Genomic DNA, 12878 nt, shown 5'->3' on the forward strand with positions numbered 1-12878 from the left:
ATTTCCTTAGTAATAATCTACTTTCCAGTTCTCAACATGGCTTTAGACCTAAACATAGTACTAGCACTGCTCTACTAACATTTACTAACACCATTCATCACCACATAAATGAAGGCCAGCTTGTTTCATCCATACTTCTTGATATGTTCAAAGCCTTTGACACTGTATCACACCAGTTACTACTAAATAAACTGTCTTCCTATGGCCTTTGTTCATCATCCCTAACTTGGTTCCATAGCTATATTACCAATCAACAGGATACCAAATGGGACCACTCTCTTCCCCCCTACTCCCCATCTCCGTGGGGGTACCCCAAGGTTCTATACTCGGTCCACTTCTTTGTATCATATTCATGAACAGTCTTAGTTATGCAGCTGAACAAGTCTCCATAGTACAGTATGCAGATGATGCTACTCTTATCTGCTCAGCCACCTCACCCCAGGAACTTCAACTAAAAATGCAAACCTCTTTTCAGGACATTGAAAAATACCTCTGTGAACACCAACTAATCCTAATCCCCAACAAAACTAAGATAATTGTATTCAGAAACAAAAAACACAAACTTTCTCTGTCCCCCATCACAATCTTCTCATCCAATGGAACCAAGATAGTACCCACTAACCAGACTAAACTTTTAGGAGTCACTATTGACAATAATCTAAAATTCGATAAACATATTGCTCTGGCAATCAAAAAAGTCCATATTAAACTTGGCACCCTATACAGGGGCAAACCATACCTAATCCCAAATGCCAAGCTAGCCACTGCTAGTTCACACCTCCTATTTACCCTCCTGTACAGTTCCCTCAAATTCACAAATCCGAGAAAGACAGACCTCAAAAACCTTGAATCATGTTACAATAAAATAGCCAAATATGCCACAAACCATCCTCTCAGATCTCACCACTGCTCAGCTGCCTCACAGCTAAACTGACTAGAGCTCTCCAACCTTTTATCACTCAATCAACTTATTTTAGCCCATAAATTAGTCCATTAACATAGCAACTGCCCTGCCATTTCCATCTTAGTCCAACCAAGTACTAATCTCAGATCTCTCAGATTTTCTAACAAACTTATGCTATAGGTTATCCCCTCCCACAACTTTCATGGTGACTCGCTCTATTCTCACAAAAACAGCCAAACTCCGCAACACACTTCCTAAAACCATAGCAAAAAACCCTAACCACCACGTGTTCAAACTGGTCCTGAAGAATCACCTTGCTACTCATTGGCTGTGATCTCTGCATTCTCCAGGCTAAATCTTTCCCATTTCCATTACTTTACCCATCTCTCCCACCTTACCTTACCATATTTCTGATGTTCTAGCAACCCAGTCACCACTTCATCTCCAAATGAATTTCTTATTTTTCTTCTCTATACAGAATTTCCCATCCCTGTCCATTCACTTGTTTTCTGAATAACTTTTTTTCTGTTACTCTTTCATGTATTTAAATGTTGTATGCTTATAACTATACCTGTTCTTGCAATATGTCTCTGAGTTCAAGGCTATCTCTTCTCAGGATATTTAAACTCTCTGTTATTTTAACTTGTTCTGTGATATAAATTACTATGGTTAGTATATAAATTTGTATTGCACTGTTGAGCTTTTCTCCCTAGGTCTCTGCTGAAAATGAGTTATCAGCCCATTCGGACACTACCCAGTTAACAAATGTAATAAATAAATAAAATAAATAATAAATAAAAATGTTGCTCTGCACCAAATAAAAAGGTACAATTCATAAATCATGTTTTAACACTGAACAGAATTTATGCAAAAATGCATGCTTCCAACTAGTTACTTGCATCTACTCCATTTCTCTGGGCTCATTATCATCTTCTTAACGTAGCGCTGTATGTGGTTGTGAAACATTTATGTGTCCTCATGTGGCAGCTCTTTGTTTGTGAAAAGTAGAGGAAATATACCCACTGTCATCATCCTCTTGCACCCCCCCCCCCATGTTATACCTTAACTGCCACAGGAGATTTGATCCAGGTATTAATGTGAAAGAACAGACTTTTTAGTCAACAAGGAAAGGCCACATTATAGTACATCTGCTCCACATCAACATGGTATTACTCTCAGGCATGAAAAATTCAACTCTCTGTTTTTGAACATTCACCTTTTTGATTTTATGTAAGAAAGCCAGCATTTGTTGAGTTAGTTATTGGTTATTAACTAAAAGAAAGGAAGGCTTTGTGAGTTCATCTGGATTATCTACCATAAGGAAGTTTTGTTGTTAACATAAAGACAAGTCAGAGTATGACAAAACAATAAAAAGTTCAAGACCGTCACAGGTTTCTACATGAGCTAAATGCATATTGGTAGATTTGGTGAACTGACTATATACCACTCTGATTTTGTTCATAACATGGAGAGCATTTGTTTGTAGATGTTTAGCTAGCTACTTTTGTGTCTGGTGTCATTCTTTGAAATGGCATCCCTCATTTTAAGTTGAGAGTAAAATAAAGCACCTCTCCTCAGACTTGAGGAGCTTGTGGAGCAATAAATAAATATATGCATAAAGAGCTCTTTTTTTTTTTAAACTGTAGTACCTGACATTTGTAGCAAGCAACTAGCGGCTGCTACAGATTATGCCATATACTGAGCTCTGCAGTGCTTCAGTTCTGACTGCAAATGTAATCACAGTCCAGCAAGCCCTGCAATTTGTAATATGATTGTCAAACCAACAAAACTTATGGTGTCAGTCTTGAACACTTAACAAACCAGACTGACAATAATAATTCTTATTATATCTCCTTTGACATACAAAGATATCTCTAGGTAATAGTAACTGTGTTCTGTGAAGTAACAGGCTTCTCAATTTCACTTCATGTTTTACCACTGATGATATGCATATGCCCTTAATTTAGCTAACTCCTGCTGCTGGGTACTCTTTCCACTAAAACTAACATCATAGTCAGCTTTAGGGACCTCCAATACCCATGACTGTAGAGGTCTCTCAATCATCCTTGACTGTGTAGGAGTCCCATAAAAGCTGCTGCTGGCTGGGGAAAAATGAGGAGAAAAAAAAAAGATTATTCATTTTTTGATTATGCGCTTTATCTGAAATAGGGTTGTGATATGTCCCTGTTAGGATTAAACAGGTAATCAGTGAATGAACATATGGAAGGTTAAGTGCTAGAGCTCACCAGCCCAAAGAAGAGCTGATGCTCCTGCTCTTAATGATCAAGAGCAAAGTTTGTTTTGCTGTCTCTTTTTGTTATCATCATGCTCTCATCTTGTAAAGTGGGCTTTCTTATTCTAAAATATGTTTTTTTTTTACTTTAGTTACTTCAGCAGACCAACATTTATTAAGTTTATAGTGGTGTTTCTGCTTACTGTAACAGCAACCGTCAAATTACTTCCTGATTCTATGTCATCCAGCCCAACCTTCTGATAAGACATTAGAGGGGGGAACAGTTCTGTTAGTGGGCTGGTATGTGTTCTGTAGTCTACAGCAGAATTTATTACAAAGTAACCAGATTTTTTTCATTTTTCAGTGGTCATTGCTTCTTTTACTTGTATTTTTCTCACAGACCTCAGAGGTGTACAATGAATGTTACTATAGCTTGTGTAGGGGCAGAGTACTGTCTAATTGCGAAAATGTGTCATTTATTACTATAATCATTGTTTTCACTTTCTTCACACGCACACAGAGCACTTATACAGGTGGCTGCCTTTGGTTGTGGGGGTTGAGGGGTGAGGAAGTATAATATGTATATGACAGTAATCACTTAAAACACAAAACTGTGGCCATTTGGACCTCTGCTTTCATCCCTCTAACAACAGAGGGATGCACAGGCAATGACTGTCTTTTTGGAGGGATGAGGAGTAAGAAGGCAGGCAGTATTCCCAGACATTATATGTGTATTGCCACAATGTTGTTAGTTTATTGTGGGCTACTATTTTATCAGCTTTCATCAGTAAACCTGTAGCACAACTTATGTCTTCACTGGAAAAAAAATAAGAATGAAATTCTTTTCTTACTTATGATATTTTTGAAGCCACCATTGGATTAAAATGTAGGGAAAATGCTCTAAAATGTATCCCAAAGCATATATAGCCCTATGGCTTATGTGGACCTTGGCTTAATTATTTCCTAAACAGTTATTGCTGTGCTGTCTTGGTCAGCAATGGAGTGTTGAAAGGATGCAAGGAAAACTAAAATTGAACAGCAATACTGAATTTATTTCCTTGGTCATAATTTCTGTTCAAGCCATCACTGGATGAAAAGGTTGTGTAAACAGAAAAAGAAATTTGAAATGCAATTCAGAGTATATAGAACACCATAGCTTCTTAAAACTAGCCGAAGAATAAGGCAAAATGTGGGAAATGGAAGAGAAAAGTAATGTCCGTGGTGTGGGGAGCACTGGATGTGCCTGTGTTTGTGTGTGTAGGACTGAGTTAGTAGACAGTGCCTGAGTCCAGCCCTCTACATAGAGATGATGTAATGTATCATTGCTGCAACTAAATGCCAGTTATTGTGAATATCCCTCTGTGAGATGGGCCAACAGGGTATGGTACGCAAGCACTATATAAATGTAAAAACATTGTAGCTACAGGTCAGTCTATGTACACTACTCCTAAAACTCTGTAGCATGAACTAAAACATGGGTTAGGAGAGGTAGCAGTGTCAGAGTGATACTTTGGCTGAAAGTGTCCAGGAGCCCCTGGCTTCACATTTGTCGGGACCCCTCAAAATTCTAACAGCAGCCCTGATACAATGAATATTGATAATGTACTATAGACCAATCAGTGTCTGCTAATCACTATCTCCAACACTTTGTGACTGCAGCAGCTGCCCCCCCCCCCCCCCCACCATAACTGCAACTCTTGCTGGACTTTATACAGTATGGCAGTGGGACTCTATGCTTTAATATTCTTTTAAGTATTTTTTATTTGATAATAGGGTACATGTGGTATTCTAAAGACCTTTTTCAGCCACAAGCAAGGCCAGAGTTAGAATAAACAGAAAATAGTATAGTGTAAGTTCTGACATCAACAGATGATGTGGAGATACAAACAACCACAATGTTCTAGAGCAGAACTGAATACAAGCTTAATTACAAAGGCAGAGAAGTTAAACTAGTTTAAAGAGCAATGTACATTTAACTAAGTACAAGTAGAGATAAAATCTAACTAGATCCAGATAAAGACTTTTCATATTCCTCAACTAGAAAGCAGTGGTGCACTGAATTTAATGTCAGTGGGTGCTGAACCAAACATATGGAAAACCATATGCACATAGCTGTGATCAGGTGGTATAATGCAGATAAGTCAGCTATGACAGCAGTAAAGAATGATTATGGTGTACTGTACTGTAACCTCATGGAAGTGAACAGTATGGAATATGGATATACGACAGAAACTGGGTGGGTTAGGGTAGAAAAGAAAGCTTTCTCTAAAAGATGGGTAGACCAAGAAGACCAAGTGCTATTTATTGAGTGCTTTATAGATGATAGTTTTGACAGTAAGATGTGCCCCAGCAATTAGATAACTGCATCATGGCAGCCATAAACATTATTGTGGTATGCCATGGTCATTTGATAAGCAACACTAAGAAAAGAAATCAATTATGAGTCCTAAATTTGTCAAAAAGAAGGATTTTTGTTCTAGGCTTAGCTCCAGAAATATTTCAATGCATTAGAAACAGATGATTCTGAAATAGCTGTTCAATGTCCAACTAAATTAAGGTAATTCTTCTTGCTCTTAACTCAGATAGACGTTTGTCTTCTGGGAACCATTGCAGATTTTTACAGTGGACTGATGCTCTGTCATATTAAAGAAGACAACCATTGAAATGCTCATCCCCCACCTACTTCTGTCAGACAGATTGTACTGAATGCAGGCTTGTGAAAGATTAGTAGTCTTTTTCCCTTTAAGAAATTACAGCAAAAAAATACTTTGAAACAAAAGTTTATGGTTTAAATCCCATGCCAAACACAAATGAAACAATCCATAGCTTTACTTAATTAGTGCATACTTTGCTGAGTGAAAGAACAAAATAATTTTTTCTTATCCTTTGTTGATCAAGTTAGTTTCATTAGGCTAGTAACCTGTTTTCAGGGGATACCCAAGGTGGTATGTATACTACTAGGGGAAATTTGGCCAGGCCAACTGGAAAATTCTGCAGCTGTTTTAATAGGTGCTGTAGGATCTTTTACATCTACCTGACCTATCACCAATTCAAGCAAATGAAGCCTTGTTTTAATGTCTCATCTGAAGGACAGCACATTCAGCAGTGTAGCACCTCCCTGCACCTCCAGCAGTCGATCTATCTGGGGTAGGAATGGACAGCACAGCCTTTTGCACCAAACGCAAGCATACTACCTGTTGCACTACTGACACTGCCTGTTATAAATGCACCATAAATGCACAAAGGACTGACATAAAGTCTGGTACCACTATTCTGTACTGAAATAACAACATATGATGATAACACGAGAACAGCTACCTGGTGTTAAAACTATATAGAAGCCTGCAGCTGTGTTTTTTTTAGTAAGAATGCAACACGTGTGAAATACACACAAACTGTATGAAACTTGCCATTCTTCACTCATTCTTGTGGGAAATGCAGTACTCTGTAAAACACTGAATATATGAAAAAACTAATCGTTATTTTTGTGGAGTCGAGAAAACACACATGCTCACATGCACACACACACACACACACACACACACACACACACACACACACACACACACACACACGCACATGCACATGCACACACACACATGCATATGCACACACACAAACGCACTCACACACACACACACACACACACACACACACACACACACACACACACACACACACACACACACACACACACACACACACTCACACAAGCATGAGCATGTGCAAGCATTTTCAACCAAGACTGCATAACATACCTCTCAACCTAATAGGGCAAGAAATCTGGACAAAGCCATAAATAACTGAGGACAAAAGCCCAACAATAGGGACAGTTTTTCAATATAGCTCTTACAAACTTAGAAAGTAGATAGAATAACAGGTTTTGCATTAGCATGAATTTTTTGAAGGGTATGAAGTCTAAACCTCAAACGTTTGTCATTACTTTCTTACTTAAATCTTCACTGATTTGCCAATGATTTGCTAGAAAACAACAGTTTTATGAAAAGCGGACCAAAAATATTTATTTATTATTTATTAACATTTGTTGACCGGGAAAGTCCACTGGGTCAGAGACCCATTTTCAGTGGAGGCCCGGGGAGAAAGCTCCACAAACAAATACAAAGAAAGACAATATTTAAAATACAGTTTAACAATATTACAGATGTAACAGGGAGAAAAATACATATTACAATTAACAGTTTTTTTTCTTTTTGTAGGATTTCATTAATCTGAAACTAGAAAGAATTTTACAATTGGTAGTAGTGTTACATTATTACTTTCTTTGGTGAGATTCTAGTATCCTGCATAGTAAGAATACACTAGTAAATGTGAAGACTGGGTTTTTGCAAATATTTTGTCATTTTAGTATTTGGGGAAATATACTGTTTAAGGTGGTTTGCTTTTGAGGCAGGTGCAGGATGGATTGTCTAGATAATGTGTTTTTAGGGCTACTTTAAAAGTTTTTGGGTAGTCAAGTTTGGGTTATTTCAGATGGAAGGTTATTCCATAGCATAGCTATAGTGTGGGAGAACAGACATTGTCCTGCTCTTTTGTTGGGTTTAGTTACAGTAAGCATCAGTTTACAGGAAGATCTTAGTGTTCTAGTGGGGACTGAGTTAAGGGCAGGTCAGTCATTTGGTTTAGAAATTAGTTTGTGGGCTAAATTTAGTTGGGTGTAGTGTAGATGGTGGGAAAACTCTAGCCATCTTAGCTCGGTGATGGCATGGCAGTGATGAGAATAGTGCAGTTTCCCAGAGGCGAATTTGGCTATTTTGTTGTAACAGGATTGTAATTTATTACAAAGGGCTGTGTGCAGATTAGTCAAAATGGCACTACCATATAGAAGGGTGTGGATGAATAGGGTACTAGCTAGTTTTATTTATCCAGGTTGATTTTCTGGCGATATAGTTTACCTAGTTTGAAATGGGTTTTCTTTATTGCAGTTAGGATGTGTGATTTGTATGTGAGTTTATCATCTGTTGTTATACCTAGTAATTTGACTGTTTTCACTAGTTCAATTTCTGTACTGTCTTTAGCCAGGATTTTGAAGTCAATGTTGGGTGGTTTTGTTGAAAAAAGTAAAAGTTTAGTTTTTTGTGGGTTTATCATAAGTTGTGCATCAATAAGCCACAATTCGATAGAAGTAAAGGTCTGTTGTGTAACTGTGAGGAGGTCTGAGAAATATTTAGAGGTGGATATCAGTGTTGAATCATCGGCTTATTGGATGATATTTTGGAATGGGGGGGTGTGGTGCAAGTCATCGATGAAGATATTGAACAGCAGTGGACCTAAAACGGATCCTTGTGGAACTCCTATATTGCTAGGTTGGTAATGGGATAGTGCATTTAACCCTTTTACTGATTGTTCCCTGTTCTGTAGGAAGAGGTAAACCAGCTGAGGGATTCTGGGGAGTAACCTAGTGTTGATAGTTGGTTTACTAGCTTAGTATGTGACACCGTGTCGAAAGCCTTGGATAGGTCTAGTAAGATTACTGAGGTTGGATGGCCTGCATCCAATGCTTTGTTGACAGAGTCTGTGAAAGATAATAGGGCAGTAATGGTGCTATGCCCTGACTGAAAACCATGTTGGGTAGGGGATAGAAGAGCATTATTTGAGAGGCGTTTAAGTTTAAGTAGTTGTGAGTGAACACATTTTTCCAAGATTTTAGATAGAGGGGAGTGTATAGAGATAGGCCGGCAGTTGGAAAGATCATGGTGAGTCTGTGTAATGGGCTAATGATGGATTTTTTCCATAGGAGAGGAACGTAGGATTCAGAGAGAAAGCAATTTATGAGAATGGTAACTGGATATGCCATTGAGCTAGCTGCTATTTGCAGATATTCTGGGGGAAGATTATCTGCAGACAATGAGCAAGGTTTGAGTTGTGACAATATGAGGCAAAAACCAGGATATTCTATAAACATTTGTACAGTTAAGGGGTATGCTGCATAAACTGCTTCTTCTTACTTGAGGCATTAAGACATGTTGTTATATCAGTCCAGTCTCATTATTTAAGACATTACTTCATCTAGATGAGGAATACTGACTACCGTTTGAATTTTGAGTAACAAAACAAGGAAAGTGCCATAAGCTTTTAAAGTGGAAATCTGTTTATAAATTACCGTGCTGATTATATATGTCTCAGTGATGACCTATTCTGAATACATACCTCCAGAGATAATGTGATGTGACCCTCTTTCCAAAACCCAGTTAACAGGAGCCATTTCAGTAGTTTTTGTTTTTATCTTGGACAAGCTTGCTTCGTTGGTCTTTATTCCTTTCTGTAGCGGGAGTTTGTTTATATTTTTGCTTTGCTTATAATATTTTCACTACATAGACAAGTCCTGGTAATTAGCAAAGAATAGATAGAATAGTCAATGAGGGATTTCAACAAAGCCTACACGGAGTGATTTTCTGTGTAGGCATAGCGGCATGGCCCCAACACATAAACTGGCAGCAGAGTGATCCAATAAACAAAGTAAAGGGGTGTGTTCGACCGTGCAGACACAGAGGTGCCCGTGGAATACAAATCACCTCATAAACAGGTGAAATTCATGCAAATGAGGGTGATTTGCAATCCAGTAAGCTGAATGGTACCCATGCAAGAGGTGTGTTGGTGTCAGAAATGTACATGGAAAATAACCGTGTACAGAAATGTAAAAATTAAACAGGGGCTGAAAAATCCTAAAAAGAAGGTTGGATATTGCAATGTAGCCATGGAAATAGCCAAATGCCCAGTGAGTCCAAAAAACAATACAAATCATTATAAAATATTATTTTTTTTAATACACATATTACATTTTTGCAGAGCGGAGCAATGCTCAAACATGCCTTTATACAAAAAATAATGTTGAAAAACTGAAAATAAGACATTTTTAAAAATAATGCATTATAGTACCCTGCATGCAGAGTGTACAATGGCAGGTTTCAATGGTTGTTAAGGAGACAGACCCTGGAGTAGTGAAGCATCCAGGGAATATGCAAGGATCTGTATGCAAATGAGATGGGGTTACTGAATAGAAAAATGGGCCACTGTGTCCACAGATAAAACCTGTGTAGGACCAGAAAGTGTGTTGGTGTTAGTAGAACAGGAAGCTGACACCAAATGGGGTTGTGTCACTGTATGTTTAAGAGGATTGGAGCTCAGAGACACCCATTTGTGCTCAAGTAAGCACAGCTAAGCAGGGCATGTGTGTTTTAGCTGGTGTAAGTTAAGCTGAGCATGCCCATGGATGGGGGGGGTGTCTAAACTGCTGAGCACTGTTTATACTAACATCATGGGTTTGCATGCCATATCCCAGTGCTTAGCAGTAAAAGAAATTAAAAGAAAATACAAGAAAATAGCCTGGGAAAGCCAATCAAGTATAAATGACTGACAAGCCCTGTTCCACTGACACTGGGCCATTCAAAATCTTCAGTGATAGACCTGGCAGGTGGAATGCATCATAGTCAGCCAATCACACAGGCTGCATCTGCAGCACACCACTGTAAAGTATGCATGCACTCTTCAATCTGATTTTCCCCACAGACTCTGCACCATTGGATTACACACTTGGGAATTTTAACTGACAAAGTGATAGCTGCTGCTGCTGCTCTGTTACATCTGTATGTGCTAGAAGCTGAGGCCACTGCTAGTGCTGATGATGACAATAGGCCTAGACTGAGAAGGAGAAGAGTGTTCAGGCCCAGGGTAACTTTCCAGAAGCTGCATGAGCTTGAGATAGGAAAGCACTACAGGGTGGACAGGGACATACTACAAGAATTCACTGAGCTTTGCCACCCTCAACTCAGACCCAGAGCCAACAGAGGGAATCCTATTCCAGTTGAAACAAAAGTATGTGTAGCCCTAAGAATACTAGGTACATGTACTTTTCAAAGACCTACTGGGGAATTGATAGGGGTCTCAGAGGCATCTGCATCCAGGGTACTCCACCAGTTCCTGGCTGCCATGCAGACACATGCCAGTGAGTACATATATTTACCCCCACACCCCTAAGGAGAGGACCAGCAATATGCATCTCTTCTACCGTGTAGCACACTGCCCTGAGGTACTGGGTGCCATAGACTGCAATCATGTGCACATCAAAGAACCACCTGGTGAGAAGGGTAGAGTCTACATCAACTGCAAGGGGTATCACTCCATCAACTGCCAGGCTGTCGGCAATGCCCACGGCATTAACATGAATGTGTGTGCTGGCAGCCCTGGCAGTTATCACGACTTACACATCTGGCACGCATCACAACTGTACCAGGTGTTTGCCAGGGGGGCATCCTATATGGCCATCTACTGGGGGATGCTGGCTATGCACTGGAAACATTGATGATGGCACCCATCAGAAATGCACACACACCTCCCGTTGAATGCCATAATGAGGCACATGAATAAACTAAGAACATCATAGAGCATGTGTTTGGGCTGCTCAAGTCATGGTTCTGCTACCTCGATATAGCTGGTGGAGCCCTGCAGTACTCTCCAGCCACATGTGCACACATGTTCACAGTATGTGCCATGCTACATAATATGATGCTACAAAAACAGCTGCAGCAGGAACATCACAGAGAAGGGACACACAGCCCTCCAGCAGTGCCAAGCTCCCCACTGCCACAGGAGGACTCTGAGAAGGAACCCCCTAGCCTGTCCCTGTAGACAGACGTAGGTATGCCCAGTATTGCCCTGGCCTTGGCATAGAGACAACACATAGCACATTCACTGACATCCTAGGGACCTAGGGATTGACACCTCACTCCAACTCACATACACAGTAAACAGGAAGCCAGCCACACCACACCACCTGTACCTTAAAATGTATTGCCTGTGTACTCTGTGCATCTGACAGAGTCAGCCCTGAAGCACTGTGATCTCAAATGCTGCAGTCACAAGGTAAGTCACTCTTCTTTACAACAAATGTATGGGGTAATAGACTATGGTAGCATATGAATGGACCTTCTGCATGTATGCTAGGGAATAGAGTGGGATACTGGGATACCTGCAGACAACTGACAGCTATCTGGGACAACAGGGGCTCTCTTCCCAATACTTGCTGCACCATAATAAGCAGTAGGCCCCAAGGCAGCAAAACCCACTGCACTATGCAAGGAAAATGGCAAACAGTGGGGTCATAGGACAGATGCATGACTGTCGATGCTAGAGGCCCCTATCCTCAACACACCCGTGTTCCCATAGAACTGCAGTAACATTTATGTTTGCAAGGTAATAGCAGCAGACCACACAATCCCAGGGCTGTCCCAATCAACCTGGTGACATATTCCATTTCCACAATATGCAGAGATCAATGTGTTATGTATGTCTATGCTTCATAGTGTCAGGAGTTAAACTGCACTGTCTGGTGGCTGTTGTAGCTTAGTGGGCTAGGTACATTACCATGGTTGATGGTGTTCATGGTTCCAGAATGGCTGCACCTATTATTTTGCATGTGAGATACACCTATGGTAGGAGTTCTACAGACTGCCATATGTCACTATTTATTACTGCAAGTAAGCTGGACAAAGCCAGAGACCATGGAGGGACAGAGGGCCACAGGTAGGGACAGTACACAGCTCTGAGTAACCCAGGTGCTGACTAGTAGAACAGCAGATTATAACAAGCCGGAGTAGCAGCAGGATGTCAAGGCCATAACGTAACTGTGTCAGTACTCACAACAAAGTAGTGGGCACCATCATACCTCTAAAATGTACAGAGTTTTGCAGAATGTCCACATTTTTGCCTCATATTTCTGGTCTG

This window comes from Protopterus annectens, chromosome 11.part0 (assembly GCF_019279795.1).
Source record: "Protopterus annectens isolate FY-2018-M chromosome 11.part0, PAN1.0, whole genome shotgun sequence".
Lineage (NCBI taxonomy): Eukaryota > Metazoa > Chordata > Ceratodontiformes > Protopteridae > Protopterus > Protopterus annectens.